The sequence below is a fragment of the Scyliorhinus torazame genome, chromosome 7 (genome assembly GCF_047496885.1).
Source record: "Scyliorhinus torazame isolate Kashiwa2021f chromosome 7, sScyTor2.1, whole genome shotgun sequence".
In the NCBI taxonomy this organism is placed as follows: domain Eukaryota; kingdom Metazoa; phylum Chordata; class Chondrichthyes; order Carcharhiniformes; family Scyliorhinidae; genus Scyliorhinus; species Scyliorhinus torazame.
The window spans coordinates 37,440,412-37,458,070 of NC_092713.1; positions in this window are offsets into that span (position 1 = coordinate 37,440,412).

The window sequence follows — 17,659 nt, forward strand, 5'->3', positions numbered from 1 at the left end:
GAACCACAGGTGGGTGTTTTTGGCTCAGTTTTTGTTTTTCAATGGAATGTATTTTCATTGAACATTTTGAATTGTTTCTTTAAATGTCTTCCACTGTTCATTTACCTCCATACCTTTTAAACTGTTTGCCCAATTACCTGAGCCAGTTCTCCCCTCACACCGATGTAATTGGCTTCATTTAAGTTTAAGATTCTTGTTTTTGATCGGAGTATGATACTTTAAAATTTAACATGGAATGAATTCAGTGATATTCTGGTCACTATTTCCAGTGGATTATTACTGTGGCATTACCAATTAACCCTGCTTCATTACACAATATTTGATCTAAGATAGCTTTATCCTTTGCCAGTCCCACACAGATTGCTCCAAGAAACTGTCACAAAAACTTTCTTCAAACTCAACTTCCAGATCATTTTTGCCAATTTGATTGTCCCAGTCTATATAAAGATTAAAGCCCGCCACAATAATTTCCTTAGTTACAAGCTCCAACAACTTCTTATTTAATGATCAACCCAACATACAATTGCTGTTAAGAAACCTATAAACGACCACACTCTTGCTATTCCTAGCTTCCACCCATGCTGAATCTACTTCATGATCTTCTGAGGCCATGATCCTTTCTCACAAATGTCCTTATGTTTTCTTATATTATCAGGACACCCGCTCCTCCTTTGCCATTCTATCCACCTTTCTGAAATATTGTGCACCCTGGAACTTGGGGACCTGAGATGAAGCGTGATGCACGCAACAGTACCGTGCAATCATCGCCTGCACCGGTTCATGGACACTCAAGAGCCTTGCCACTTTTGTGGCCTTGTGGAGTCCGTGAGCCATGTCTATGGTCAGTGTCCTAGGTTGCACTCACTTTTTGGTTTCTTAACAATGTTGTTGTTAAAGTTATGTTTGCACTTCAGCCCCACGCTCCCGATCTACGGGCATCCGGAAGGAGGCGAGGAAGGCGAGGACCTCCTCATGAACCTGCTCCTGGGCCTGGCAAAACTTGTCATAAACAGGTCCAGGCAGCGGGCGACCGAGGGGGACGTCTGACCACACAGTCTGCCCCTCTTCCATGGCATTATTCGCGGCCGGGTGTCCCTGGAGATGGAGCATGCGGTGTCCATGGGCACACTCGAGGCCTTCCGTGCTCTGTGGGCACCGCAGGGGTTGGATTGCTTTATCAACCCCAATTTTCACATTTTGATTTGATATTTTTAAGTTTCCGTTCCTCTCTTTATTCTTTTTTAGGCTGTGCTCCATTTGCTCTTTGTAGGAGCGGCCCCCTTTAATTTATCCCTTAATTAATTTCAGTTCTTCTAATTAGTTGATTGGTCCTATAATACTTGTGCACCCTGGAATATTAATATCCCAACCTGATCACCTTGTAACTCCTTCTGGAATGGCGATTAGGTCTTATTTATTTACCTCTATTTGTGTCAATAGTTCATCTATTTTACAATTCTCTCAGCATTTCTGAAAGATGACGACAATATCTTAAATAGCTAATCCTCCTTGTGTAGTTTATAGTGTGTGTTGAAAACACTGCCCTACTGTTATCAGAAGTTTGCATAAACTGAATTGTGTTAATCAATAACACTTTAACTGTGAGTTAATGTTGAAGAGTTTGTAGTAAATGGAACCAGCTGCATGGACTATCGGAATGTTGCCAGTTGGATTGGATTGGATTGGATTGGATTTTGTTTATTGTCACGTGTACCGAGGTACAGTGAAAAGTATTTTTCTGTGAGCAGCTCAACAGATCATTAAGTACACGAGAAGAAAAGGGAATAAAAGAAAATACACAATGGGGCAAGTTGATGATTGGACACAAGGTTGTTTTGTACTAAGACTACCAAGCTCTCAGAAACTGATTTAATGTGATTTAAATAAACATTTTATCCATGCTCCTAATTATTTAGCTTGCTACTTTAAGGATTGCAGGAGAAATTAGAAAAATGATCTACAACTTGTCATATACTGGACTTTAAGATAAGGAATCTTTATGCGATGGAAAATGTATGATGCGGGGAAGGCTTATATAAAGAGATTTCGCATTCTTGCGCACCATACTTTTGATATGGCTGAAGTATGTAACATTTATTTGAGTAAAATATTTTGTTTATAGCATAGCTGTTGCCAACAACAGGTACACAATGCGTGACATAGTTCAGCATTGCATGTTCTCATGTCTTGGTTAAGGTTTAACTATCTGGCCTTGTTTGGAGGGGAGACTAATTGTTAAATAAAAGCAATAAACTCGCGACAAGGAAAGCTCAAGATAGGAATCAAAGAGTCATAACAGTGCAGAAGGAGGTCATTGGCCCATTGAGTCCACATCTTGCGTGTTCAAAACAATTCAGTCAGTCCTATTTCCCCGTTCTATCCCTGTAGCCGTGCACATTTATTTCCTCCAAATGTCCATTCAATTTCCTATTAAAGTCATTGGTCATCTCTGTTTCCGCCATCCTGATGGGCAGTGGTTTCCATGTCATCAGCACTCACTGCACAAAGAAGTCCTTCTCATTTTCCCCTTAATATTTAGGGTGAGCATTAATAGCGTGATTTAACTAAAAGAAAACAGAGTCCGTTCAGGGTGGGAATCAAGGGGTTGTTCCCGCTGCTCATGACCCCTGTTAGCTAACTGCACCCTGAGTTTTTTTCAGCCCCGGGGGGGGGAATGCCCCGCCGAGGCCAAACTTAGCAGCATATTCTACACAGAGGAGCTCCGATGAGCAGAGCTCCTCAGTGCAGGAAGAGATTCGGGGCGCCATTTTTAAATGACACCTCGAACTCCCAGCCTCTTGATGTGACCTCAGGACCCCCCCGCCAACGCCCCGACCCATCTGTTTGGGGGTCCGCGAGCTCCCTGCACTCCAACACATACTGGCAAGAATCCACTGGGCCCGATTCCCAGCAAGGGCAAAATGCCAGCATGGCACATTGGCACTGCCACTCTGACACCCTGCCATGGTGGCATTGCCAGGGTGCCAAGTTGGCAGCGCCAAGGTGCCAGGATGGCCCAGCAGTGTGAGCGTGCCAGCCTGGCCAGAGGCCTACCACTTGGTGGCCTCTGATCACCTGGGCGGATCCCCCAAGTGCCCACCCACCTGGTCCCCGTTTCTGGGGACCAGTGCTACACAGCACCCGGCTGTGGTATCCTTGGCAATGCCGATAGATGCTGGTTGGCCATTAGATCTAGTGGCAGTCCTGTTGCAGTCAACAGCTAAGTGGGCTTTTAAGCCCTTTTAGCAACGCAAGTCTGTGTCCTGCCAGATTGCGACGTCTCGAGATCTCATTAGATGACCATCGGGAATCCCGGAGAGGCTACTCCCAGGATCTACCGGCCATGTCCCGTCCCGATTCCGACGGGCCGCTGCTGGTCAATTGTGGCCCAAACCTGTGCCCGAGACCATCAGCTAATGGGAACAGATTTTTGCTGCCTACCTGATCTAAATCTGTCATAATCTTGCACATGTCAAATCTCTGCTTAATCTCCTTTGCTCCAAGAAGAAGGGCCAACTTCTCCATCCTTGGAACTGCTCTGGTAAATCACCTCTGCACCCTCTCAAGGATCCTAATATCCTTTCCTAAGGTGCGGTGACCAACATGAGCTTCATTTGGGCTTCCCTTCTTTTGTACTCAACACCTCTATTTATGAAGCCCAAGATTCCATATGCTTTGTTAATTACTCTCTTAGTATGCCCTGCCACCCTCAAAATATCTACACATGCACTCCCAGATCCTTCTGTTCCTGGACATGCTTTAGATGGGTACCATTGAGTCTCTCTTGCCTCTCCCTATCCTTTCTGTCAAAATACATCGGCACATAAATTACATTCACTGCTTGTCTGCCCATTCTGCTAGCCTATCTTTGTTCTGTTGCAGTCAATTGGTGTCATCTTCACTGTTTGCCCCACCTCTAAATTTGACATCATTGACAAATTTTGAAATCACAATACAAAGTGTTCTGATACTCAAAAGGGAAATTGACATGCGATCACAACTGTTTTCTATTTGCATATATCCATGAGAAAATATGTGTTCTGCAGTCAGGAGCCACAAATTCCAGTAACCCTGTTGGAGATTTTAAATATTAAAATTAAAGCATTTAACAAAAAGAAAATCGAAATACACAAAACTACATTTACACAGTTAAAATTAGTCTTGCACAACATTTCGCAAAAAGATTCTTAATGGTTAGACTCACAAATAAACAATTTAGGCAATAGTCCTTATAGATATTTAATCTATGAAATTCCAGTAATATTGTCACAAAGCACATTGTTGCTGTCGGGGTGGTATTTCCCAGGATTCTCTCTCACTCTCGGTCTCTCTCTCTCTCTCTCAGCATCGAGCATTCGCTTCAGGAGATCTTACATGGTTATACCTCAGCGTAGCTTCCAAACTCTCTTTAAATGTGTTTTTTTCTCTTTCATCTTTACCATCATCCTTATCCTTCTTTGAAATTTACCTTCCAGGTTACAAAATCTTTTCCTTATGCTTTGGATAAAATCAAATTTAATAACTGCTTTATTTATTTATGACTGTTTCTAAGTTGTAAACTCTTTCCTGCCTCCTTTTTAAATTCAACAGTTAAAACCCTAATCCTCACTTATAGTCTAATGCAAATTTCTACCTTTGTTGTGTTTCTTTGGAGAATATCTAACATGGCCCTATTCACTTAAAATGTCTGCCTTTCAGAAATAGTCCCTTTGATGTCCTCCAATTTGTAAACACTCAATCCCAGTTTAATTAGTCATACATAAACAGACGCATACACCCTACAATCCTGCTTCACAGAATAACAAAGTAGGCCCCAGAAGTATAAAAAAAAGAACATTTTCTTCTCAGAAATAAGGATCAAAAGTTTAGCTTATCTGCTGTAGAGGGAAAGTGCAGTTAACCAGCAGAAATCATCGAAAGAAAATTGAAGAGGTGCTTTGAGGTTATCAGTTAGAACTGAAAGGGTAACCTAAAAATATCTGTGTAAAAAGTTTACATATACTATGTATCCATAGTGATACATTTCAAGGGCATTGTTGCAGTCTGAGATTTCACAACTTTTCTCATGTTCATAATTAAACCATATTTCTTATAAATCAATAGGCTCTTTATACTTGGTGCATTGGTTAGTGTATGCCAGTTCTGACAATAAAGATTAATTGCAATAAGTTTCTTGATGGAGAAATTGCATGGGAAGTCTAACACATTTGTCCACTATCTTGAGAGGTGGAAGAATATCTAGGTTACAGAATACAGACTAAAATTGCTTGTTTGGATTCAATTACAAATAAAATAATGTACAAGATCAAGTTACCGGTATAAGAAATTTAATGGTTGAAAATGTAAACACAGTGGGGGCAATTCTCCAAGCCCCGCGCCGGGCTGGAGAATCGCGGCAACCGCGCCACGACGCCAGCGGCCGATTCTCCTAGGTGCGGCGAATCGGCGCCATTCTCTATGGCGCATTTGGCGCGGTGCGGATACGACAGTGTCCCGCCGGCGCCGTTCACCCCTGGTCGCTGCCGGCGGGAGCTCTGCGCGAACGGTCGGGGGGCAGCCTATGGGGGGGGGGGACAGGGGGGCTCCTTCACCGGGGGGGGGGGCCTCCGATGGGGTCTGGCCCACGATCGGGGCACACCGATCGGCGGGCCGGCCTCTCCCCCACCCGGGCCTACTTCCCTGCGTGGCCGGCCTGTAGCCACCTAAAATGGCTGATTCCCGATTAATTTGGCCAAACCCCGATGTAAAATGGCGAACTGAAAAGGCTGATGGGAAAATCAGCCAACAGGGCACAAACGGACAGCTGCAGACAGAACAGTGTAGTCGGCCCTGGGAAAGTCGACCCAGACCGATACCTGCAACCATTAGCAGCACATCAACACAGCCATCTGCAGTTTAATCAACGATCCCGGGAACAATTGCAACAAATTAGCAATTGAAAGCCGATCCAGACCTCTCGGCGCCAGCAGTGGCCGAGACAATGAAAGGTGAACGACCAGCCCCCGATCAAGGAATCGCCCCATTATTGGAGCATATCGAACCCAGTGATTGGGACCAAGTCCAATCACTTGGGACCAGGGTCAAGGTCCGCCCCGAGAGGCGGGAAACCCCTGGGAACTATAAAGATAGGGGCCAAGTTCAGATCGACCCTTCTTCTCCTACTCGCAACCTTCGAGACCCTTCGACGAAATAACAAGTAAGTCTTACTCCAGCGATCGCTACCAGATAGGTGTTCCAGATTATCGACCCGTACCAGCCTTTTTGAATCCCGCAGGCCAGACGCCATTCGATAGACCATTCGTTTCCCTGACCTGGTGGGCCATCACCAAAGTTAAGTATTGGCCTTTAGTGGTTGGTAATAGTCTAGAGGTAGTATTATTATATAAGTATTTATTGCTGTATATAATAAATGAGCGATTGATTTAACATTTACTAAGCGGCGTACTGTATTATTAATCATTACTCGAGCTGGAACCAAGTGGCGGTATCAGAAAGATACCTGGCGACTCGTGAGCAAAGGTGACACAATTAGAGCTAATAAAACTAAGGCTAATAAGAGCAACAGGCCCCTGAACATCGATGCCATGTTGAGTCGGGGCCGGCGCGCTAAAGAAGAGAATCCTTCCTCAGATGAAGAGACCACAATTGCCACACAATATTTCAGGTGTGTCTCACCAAGGCCCTATATTATTGCAGCAAGACATCCTGGCTCCTGAACTCGAATCCTCTCACTATGAAGGCCAACGTACTATTTTGCCTTCTTTACCGTCTGCTGTCCCTGCATGTTTACCTTCAGTGAGTGGTGTACGAGGGAACCCAGGTCTCGTTGTACATTCCCCTCTCCTAATTTATGCCCATTTATGGTATAACATGCTAACAACATGCTAATGACAGCTGCACACCTTGTACATGTAGCTGACCATCTCGGAGTCCGCACAGCACTGGGCAGCTGGCAGCTTATCTCGGGAGTGGACCAATCACACAATGGGAGGAGCCTGGGTGACTGACCCACTTTATAGGGGCGACATGGTAGCACAGTGGTTAGCATGTTGCTTCACAGCGCCACGGTCCTGGGTTCGATTCCCGCTTGGGTCACTGTCTGTGCGGAGTCTGCACGTTTTCCCTGTGTCTGCGTGGGATTCCACCCACTAGTCCCGGAAGACGTGCTTGTTAGGTGAATTGGACATTCTGAATTCTCTCTCAGTGTGCCCGAACAGGCACCGGAGTGTGGCGACGAGGGGCGAGGGGATTTTCACAGTAACTTCATTGCAGTGTTAATGTAAGCCTACTTGTGACAATAATAAAGATTATTATTATTACTCTTATCCTGCTCTTGTCCTGACCAAAAAAAATGATTTTAGCCTTACATTCTTGGAGTCTCTTCCTCATTCCCACCAACTTTCATTGAGCAGATTCTCTGCAGCATGCACTCTTGCCCAGAAATCCTTCAAAACTGTACATGAGAGGCCTTCAAATTTAAACAACTTAATGAGGCAATCAGCTGATTTGGGTGGGTTCCTGACCCTTGTTAAAATGACTGGAAATCAGCAACAGGCCAGTGAGTTAATTACCCTGATCCATTCCAACCCCATTTCCATTGAATGGAGCTCAAATTCCCTCTGCTCCGATGATACGGACACGGGATTTATTTTCTTATGCGGTAATTTTTCTCCTCCACTTTTCTCCCCCAAAACAAGCTAAATAAATAGATCAAAGACTCAAATAGGATACTCCGGTTTCCTTCCACAGTCCAAAGGTGTGCAGGTTAGGTGGATTGGCCATGCTAAATTGCCCTTAGTGTCCAAAAAAGTTAGGTGGGGTTACTGGGTTACGGGGATAGGGTGGAGGGTGCTCTTTCCAAGGGCCGGTGCAGACATGATGGGCCAAATGGACTCCTTCTGCACTGTAAATTCTATGATTCTATGATTTAGGTGATACGGGTATTTTTGCTTTTGTGTTTCAGGCTGTTTTTATTTGCAGTGTGGTATTCTTAAATCTGCCTGATTGCTTCACACATTCCCCCTTATGAAATGGGCTTCACAGCAGATTCTGATTCTGTGAAGTTACGTACATTATCGACTTCTAATTCCATTGCTTCACCTATCAAAATAAATTGATCCTGCTTGTTTTTTTTGTAGAAGCGGCATTTATCACTTTCTACCAATTGATTATTTTCTGCATTCCACTTTGAAACGATAACAGAACATCCTCCATTTTGACCTGTGATTTAACATTATAAAAACAGAAATTTTGGTGTCGATCACCGACATCAGAATGAATCCAGAAGTCGCAGAAAATCAGATGAAATAAGTTAATGATGCTGATTGATTGAAGTAGCTCCTTAACTGAACATAATCAAAAACAACTTCTGTTCACTTGACATGTCGAAAAGACTAAGAGCATTAATGAGCAGAAAACTACCCAATCAAATTTTTTTTTGAACTCAGCAATTTGAATCAGCAACCATCACGACAAGAACCACTCAAACAGTTTTTTCAAATAGATATTGCCCATCATTTTCTAATTCAGGTGACAAGATACAGCTAGAAATGAACATTTTTACACAACAAATGCAGGAAAAAAATTACTCTATACTGAAAAGAAAATCAGATAATATAATAATCTTTATTGTCACAAGTAGGCTTACATTAACACTGCAATGAAGTTACTGTGAAAAGCCCCTAGTCGCCACATTCCGGTGCCTGTTCAGGTACACATAGGGAGAATTTAGAATTGGCAGGCAGTAACTAGTGGGGTGCCACAGGGATCGGTGCTGGGACCCCAGCTATTCACAATATATATTAATGATTTGGATGAGGGAACAAAATGTAACATCTCAAAGTTTGCAGATGATATCAAGTTGGGTGGGAGGGTGAACTGTGTCGAGGATGGAGGGATCCTACAGCATGATCTGGACCGGTTGGGCGAGTGGGCAAATCAATGGCAGATGCAGTATAATTTGGATAAGTGTGAGGTTTCTCACTTTGGAAGCAAAAACAGGAAGGCAGATTACTACCTGAATAGTTGTAAATTGGGAGAAGAGTGTGTGCAGCGGGATCTGGGTGTCCTTGTGCACCAGTCGCTGAAGGTAAGCATGCAGGTGCAGCAGGCGGTAAAGAAGGTTAATGGTATGTTGACCTTCATTGAGAGAAGTTTCGAGTACAGAAGCAGGGATGTGTTGCTGCAATTATACAGGGCCTTGGTGAGTCCACACCAAGAATATTTTGTGCAGTTTTGGTGTTCTTTTCTGAGGAAGAATATTCTTACTCACGAGGGAGTGCAGCGAAGGTTTACCAGATTGATTCCAGGGATGGTGGGACTGTCATATGAGGAGAGATTGACTAGGTTAGGGTTGTTCTCGCTGGAGATCAGAAGAATGAGGGCGGATATCATAGAGACTTATAAAATTCTAATAGAACCAGACAGGTAGTTGCAGGGAAGATGTTCCCAATGATGGGCGTGTCGAGAACCAGGGGTCACAGTCTGGGGATTCAGGGTAAACCATTTCGGACAGAGATGAGGAGACATTTCTTCACCCAAAGAATGGTGAGCCTGTGGAATTCATTACCACAGGAAGTAGTTGATGCTGAAACATTGAATACATTCAAGAGGCTTTTAATTTTGCACAATGATCTCTTATGCGGGACTTTGTCAAACGCCTTCTGAAAGTCCAAATATACCACATCGACTGGCTCCCCCTTGTCAACTATACTGGTTACATCTTCAAAGAATTCCAACAGATTTGTCAAGCATGATTTCCCCTTCATAAATCCATGCTGACTCTGACTGATCCTGCCACTGCTTTCTAAAGTTGTGGTGAAGCTGGAACGTACTTGAAATAGCTAGACTCAGCAAGGCAATGTACCAGCTAAAGGAGCAGATTTCAAAAGTGACTTGCACAGTAGGCGTTATATTATCCTTGGTGGTAATATGTTGTATTCTTTGTCTTTTCTTCCAGAATGATCCGATGTGTTGTTGACAAAGAATCCACCAATCATAAGATTGAAACTTGAGGATAGACAAGTCCCCCGGACCTGACGGGATATATCCAAGGATTCTATGGGAAGCAAGAGATGAAATTGCAGAGCCGCTGGCAATGATCTTTTTGTCCTCACTGTCAACAGGGGTGGTACCAGGGGATTGGAGAGTGGCGAATGTTGTGCCCCTGTTCAAAATAGGGACTAGGGATAACCCTGGGAATTACAGGCCAGTTAGTCTTACTTCGGTGGTAGGCAAAGTAATGGAAAGGATACTGATAGGATAGGATTTCTGAGCATCTGGAAAGACACTGCTTGATTAGGGATAGTCAGCACGGATTTGTGAGGGGTAGGTCTTGCCTTACAAGTCTTATTGAATTCTTTGAGGAGGTGACCAAGCATGTGGATGAAGGTAAAGCAGTGGATGTAGTGTACATGGATTTTAGTAAGGCATTTGATAAGGTTCCCCATGGTAGGCTTATGCAGAAAGTAAGGAGGCATGGGATAGTGGGAAATTTGGCCAGTTGGATAACGAACTGGCCAACCGATAGATGTCAGAGAGTGGTGGTGGATGGCAAATATTCAGCCTGGATCCCAGTTACCAGTGGTGTACCGCAGGGATCAGTTCTGGGTCCTCTGCTGTTTGTGATTTTCATTAATGACTTGGATGAGGGAGTTGAAGGGTGGGTCAGTAAATTTGAAGACGATACGAAGATTGGTGGAGTTGTGGATAGTGAGGACGGCTGTTGTCGGCTGCAAAGAGACATAGATAGGATGCAGAGCTGGGCTGAGAAGTGGCAGATGGAGTTTAATCCTGAAAAGTGTGAGGTTGTCCATTTTGGAAGGACAAATATGAATGCGGAATACAGGGTTAACGGTAGAGTTCTTGGCAATGTGGAGGAGCAGAGAGATTTTGGGGTCTATGTTCATCCATCTTTGAAAGTTGCCACTCAAGTGGATAGAGCTGTGAAGAAGGCCTATGGTGTGCTAGCGTTCATTAACAGAGGGATTGAATTTAAGAGCTGTGAGGTGATGATGTGACAAAACATAAATTTCTTTACCCGTCAGTCTGGCCTCAATAAAAGTCGAGATGGATTTGCAGGTACAGCATTAGTTATTTTATTTGACTTGCAAGTCTGTCTCAACTCACAGTAGTACAGAACACATCCTGTCTTCTGCACTCCCGGAATCGAGTGAGTCTGTAGAACAAAGAAGTCTCTACTGATACATTCAAATGGCATCAGGTTTCACATACACGATTCCCATAGGTCATCCTATACCCCTCCTGACCTGGCCATACATCCTAATTGGCTCAGTTCCAATCCCTTCCTATGGCCCCCTATTACCCAGCATCCTTTTCCCCTCCGTAGCTGGACACACCTCCTCCTTGCTTTGCCATGCGTTCTGAAATCCTTTGTCTGTGAACTCACCAAAATGAGACTGGCCTATCTCTACATTACAGTAACTAATATCTCTAAAACAATTATTTTATATCACATTCGTCAGATGCAGTTGTACAAAACCTTGGTAAGGCCACATTTGGAGTACTGTGTACAGTTCTGGTCGCCTCATTTTAGGAAGGATGTGGAAGCTTTGGAAAAGGTGCAAAGGAGATTTACCAGGATGTTGCCTGGGATGGAGAGTAGGTCTTACGAGGAAAGGTTGAGGGTGCTAGGCCCTTTATCATTAGAACTGAGAAGGATGAGGGGCGACTTGATAGAGGTTTATAAGATGATCGGGGGAATAGATAGAGTAGACAGTCAGAGACTTTTTCCCCGGGTGGAACAAACAATTACAAGGGGACATAAATTTAAGGTGAATGGTGGAAGATATAGGGGGGGGATGTCAGAGGTAGGTTCTTTACCCAGAGAGTAGTGGGGGCATGGAATGCACTGCCTGTGGAAGTAGTTGAGTCGGAAACATTAGGGACCTTCAAGCAGCTATTGGATAGGTACATAGATTACGGTAGAATGATATAGTGTAGATTAATTTGTTCTTAAGGGCAGCACGGTAGCATTGTGGATAGCACAATTGCTTCACAGTTCCAGAGTCCCAGGTTCGATTCTGGCTTGGGTCACTGTCTGTGCGGAGTCTGCACATCCTCTCCGTGTGTGCGTGGGTTTCCTCCGGGTGCTCCGGTTTCCTCCCACAGTCCAAAGATGTGCAGGTTAGGTGGATTGGCCATGATAAATTGCCCCTAGTGTCCAAAATTGCCCTTAGTGGTGGGTGGAGGTGTTGACCTTGGGTAGGGTTCTCTTTCCAAGAGCCGGTGCAGGCTCAATGGGCCGAATGGCCTCCTTCTGCCCTGTAAATTCTATGATAATCTATGATTAATCTAGGACAAAGGTTCGGCACAACATAGTGGGCCGAAGGGCCTGTTCTGTGCTGTATCTTTCCATGTTCTATGTTCTATGCACCCTTTCTGACTCAAATCTCAGATAGTGATCGTCTCTAGTGGCTAGCATCAAGCTTGAAATAACTACTGGGCAAAAAATTGGGTCAGCTGCTACACTCTCAAAATTAACACAATCAGAGCAGCTGCTTCCTGGCTCTCTTAAAGTTAGTACTGCTAATTATCACTCAATCTTCCAGGGATAGCTACCATATAAAAAGGTGGAAGATGGACCTTTTAACTCCATTGATCCACAAATTGTTACAGGCACTTTTTGAAATCTGGGGATGGAGGTGCTTTCAACAAAAATTCTCTGCTCCGAGTTCATGAGCGCACATTGTGACGCAAATTTTAATTTGAAGGCAAGCTGGGAACAGAAATTAATGAAAAATAAAAATTGCATATTGTCACAAGTAGGCTTCAAATGAAGTTACTGTGAAAAGCCCCTAGTCGCCACATTCCGGCGCCTGTTCGGGGAGGCTGGTACGGGAACTGAACCGTGCTGCTGGCCTGCCTTGGTCTGCTTTAAAAGCCAGCGATTTAGCCCAGTGTGCTAAACCAGCCCCTCGAGTCCCAATGTTGCACGTCTGCACCTTGTTTTAATGATGCGTCCCTGGACTTGGTGCTGGAGGCTTTCCAGGCCCACACAGAGCTACTGATCCCTAATGATGGGAGGAAAAAGATGCCAGTGAAAGCAAGAGTGCATGGCTGGAAGATGCTCTGGAGATGAGCAACAGGTTTATGGCGCCACACTGTTGGATTTTCTGTCAAACGTGGTTTAATAACTTAAGGGCAGGAAGGGTGAATGTGTTGGCACATTTAACTACATCCTGATGCATGTCACACCAAACTCCTCATTCTGCCTTCTCAAGCCTACTTCAGCAATCACTCCTCGCACCTTATTACCTTGTAAGTGCACCCATTACCCTCTGTTCATACACTTCCTCACACTCCTAACTTTCCCTTCACCGCTGACACTCACCCCCAGCCAAATGCGAGGTCATGACTCTCCCTCAATTAACCTGAACAAGCGTTTATCCATCCATTCAATATATTACATTATTCTCATTCATTGGTCTCTCCTTCTCCCCTTACAGGAGATGAGAGCACATGAGGGAGAGGCAGAGACCCGCAGGTGGTCTTCCATCAGACTTACAGTTAACATCTGCAGAGGAAGAGGCACCGGAGATCAATGGAGCCTCAGCATGCCTGGTCATCGGAGATGGGACTTCCGAGCTACATAATGACAGAATTGAGTAACACATATCCTTACGACATGCAACACTCACTCAATTTGGCTTGATGTCAGCAGTCAGCGAAATTTGATCATCCGCACATGCACATCATAATCAATTAAAAATTCTTACTTTGACCATTCTAATTCATGTCTCCGATCCCCCACAAGGCCTTCAAACATCCCGGAGGAATTGGCGTAGAAAGATGATGATCACTCTTCAGAGGCGGTCGCTCACTCTGAGGGTGCACCTTTACAGGATCGTGCACACCATGCACTATCTCAGAGATTTGTACTTCATTGGGATCAATAAGGAAGATGGTTTTCACCTGATGATTCAAGTAAGCAAGAGCAGTTGGTGGAGACATAGAATGCAATGAAGAGTCCGCATTGGAAGGTACAGGATTCACCAAGCTCTGCTCAGATAGATGCAAATCTTGTAGATTGTCGACAAGAAGAATATTTATGGAGCAGCAGCAAAGAATTTGTAAACTACTGGAAGGCTTTCCAGCTGCAATGTAAAAGGTCTCAAAGATCGAAGGACTTTCTCTCAAGCAAGAGGGGCATGATGTGATAGACCTCTACAGTGGTGTATTTGGTCATGGAAGGAGTGGCCCACATGTATGGAGCATCAAACATGGCAATCAAAGGAATGCAAGCAAGCCCTCACCAACAGCTCACACACTATGAATGCCTCCTGAAATAGGATTGATGATATTTTAGACTTGGTGTTTCATTGCCCCACTGATGTGCAGCAAAGTGCTCACTAGTTCATTGCTGGCAGAGAGGTGAAGGTGTGCCACAAGAGGGATAATGAGGACTTGAAAGTAAGGGCTCTATTAAAGCACTTCCATTGTCTCCACACCCCACTCAGGCTGTACTCCACAGGCTACTTCATGTCCTGATGGACAAATCTGCCTTTGCACAGATGCAGACAGGACAATCTTTTGTGGGGGAGCTGGGGCTGGGGAGGGGGGGGGGGGGGGGGGGGGGGTTCATGAGCTCCAAAGTCCAGAGAGCATCAGCCAAGAGCATCTCAGCAGTTACAGAGGCATCTCAGCAGCTTGCTTCTACCCCTGGAATAACAGGGGTCGCATCATGTATAAGTATTAGGAAGAGGAACAATAAAGATTTGTTTTTTTTTTTTTTTTTTTTTTTATAAATGTTTTATTGAAAATTTTTTCCCAAACAACAATTTTTCCCCTCTTACAAAGCAAACGCAACAATAACAATACAGAAATTTTAAACAATACACAAGTAACAAAACCCCTTTATCTTTGACCTAAACTAAACCCCCCCCTCCCCCCCCCCCCCCCCCCCCCCCCCCCCCTCCCCCTGGGTTGCTGCTGCTGGTCATCTGTCTTCCCTCTAACGTTCCCCTAGGTAGTCGAGAAATGGCTGCCACCGCCTGGTGAACCCTTGAGCCGATCCTCTCAGGGCAAACTTTATCTGCTCCAGTTTAATGAACCCCGCCATATCATTTACCCAGGCCTCCAGTCCGGGGGGTTTCGCCTCCTTCCACATGAGTAGGATCCTGCGCCGGGCTACTAGGGACGCAAAGGCCACAACGTCGGCCTCTTTCGCCTCCTGCACTCCCGACTCTTCCGCAACTCCAAATAGAGCTAACCCCCAGCCTGGTTTGACCCGGGCCCTCACCACCCGCGAAATCACTCCCGTCACTCCCTTCCAATACCCTTCCAGTGCCGGGCATGCCCAAAACATATGTGCGTGGTTTGCCGGGCTCCCGCCACACCTCCCACATTTGTCCTCCACTCCAAAGAACCTGCTCAATCTTGCTCCCGTTATGTGTGCTCTATGTAGCACCTTAAATTGAATCAGGCTAAGCCTGGCGCATGAGGAAGAGGAATTTACCCTGCTTAGGGCATCAGCCCACATACCCTCCTCTATCTCCTCCCCTAGTTCTTCTTCCCACTTTCCTTTTAGTTCGCCCACCGACTCCTCCCCCTCTTCCCTCATCTCTCGGTAAATCTCTGACACCTTGCCCTCTCCGACCCACACCCCTGAAAGCACCCTGTCCTGTATCCCCTGTGTCGGGAGCAATGGAAATTCCCTCACCTGTTGTCTAGTAAATGCCCTCACCTGCATATATCTCAAGAAATTTCCCCGGGGCAACTTATACTTTTCCTCCAATGCTCCCAAGCTCGCAAAAGTCCCATCTATAAATAAATCTCCCACCCTCCTAATTCCCAACTGGAACCAGCTCTGAAATCCTCCATCCATTCTTCCTGGGGCGAACCTATGGTTGTTCCTGATTGGGGACCCCACCAGGGCTCCCCGCACCCCTCTCTGTCGCCTCCACTGTCCCCAGATATTCAATGTTGCCGCCACCACCGGGTTCGTGGTAAACTTTTTAGGTGAGATCGGTAGCGGCGCCGTCACCAGCGCCTCTAAACTCGTCCCTTTACAGGACTTTCTCTCCAGTCTTTCCCACGCCGCTCCCTCACCCTCCATCATCCATTTACGTATCATTGCCACATTGGCGGCCCAATAGTAATCGCCCAAGTTCGGTAGTGCCAATCCTCCTCTGTCCCTACTACGCTGAAGGAACCCCCTCCTTACTCTCGGAACTTTCCCTGCCCACACGAAGCTCGTGATGCTCCTGTCTATTTTATTAAAAAAGGTCTTAGTGATTAGTATAGGGAGACATTGAAATACAAATAAGAACCTCGGGAGGACCATCATCTTAATTGCTTGCACCCTGCCCGCCAGCGACAGAGGCTGCATGTCCCACCTCTTGAAGTCCTCCTCCATTTGTTCTACCAACCGTGTCAGATTAAGTCTGTGCAAGGTTCCCCAGCTCCTAGCGATCTGAATCCCCAGGTATCGGAAGTTTCTTTCCACTTTCCTTAGAGGCAAGCCTTCTATCTCTCTACTCTGGTCCCCTGGATGTATCACAAATAATTCACTCTTCCCCATGTTTAGCCTATACCCCGAGAAATCCCCGAACCCCCTCAAAATTCGCATAACCTCTATCATTCCCCCCGCTGGGTCCGACACGTATAACAATAGGTCATCCGCATATAACGAGACTCGGTGTTCTTCTCCCCCTCTAATCACCCCTCTCCATTTCCTGGAGTCTCTCAACGCCATGGCCAGAGGTTCAATTGCCAACGCGAACAACAATGGAGACAGCGGGCATCCCTGTCTTGTTCCCCTATATAGTCGGAAATACTCCGATCTATGTCGACCTGTAACTACGCTTGCCGTTGGAGCCCCATAAAGAAGTCTAACCCAGCTAATAAACCCGTTCCCAAACCCAAACCTCCTTAACACTTCCCATAAATACTCCCACTCCACCCTATCAAATGCCTTCTCTGCGTCCATTGCCGCCACTATCTCTGCCTCCCCCTCCACTGGGGGCATCATTATCACCCCTAATAGTCGTCGCACGTTAACATTCAGTTGTCTCCCTTTTACGAACCCTGTCTGGTCTTCGTGCACCACCCCCGGGACACAGTCCTCTATCCTCGATGCCAGTACCTTTGCCAACAATTTGGCGTCCACGTTCAACAATGAAATGGGTCTATAGGACTCGCACTGCAACGGATCTTTATCCCTCTTCAAAATTAACGATATCGTCGCCTCCGACATCGTCGGGGGTAGAGTCCCCCCTTTCCTGGCCTCATTGAACGTCCTCACCATCAACGGGGCCAACAAGTCCACATATTTTCTGTAATACTCCACCGGGAACCCGTCTGGTCCTGGGGCCAACAATAAAGATTTGTTGTTGCACAAGTAATGTTATGATGTTAGATTGTTAAGGTTCCATTTAACTTTTGAGCCGCATAAATAATTGTTTACACCATTTTTCCTTCTTGTCAATTTTTGTCTGCTCCCTTGACAAATGGCCTTTTGACTTGCAGTGACTGGTAAAACATGACTCAATACCAAGTCATGCATCATTGTGAAAGGGGTCCTTGTATTGGGGGAAAGCTGGATTTAGCATGTTGCTGCCAGACGGGTGCACTTTGGCAGGAGTCTGCAACCTGTGTCTCTGGAGCTGCATACAGCTCTTTTACATCTTGTGGCTCCACA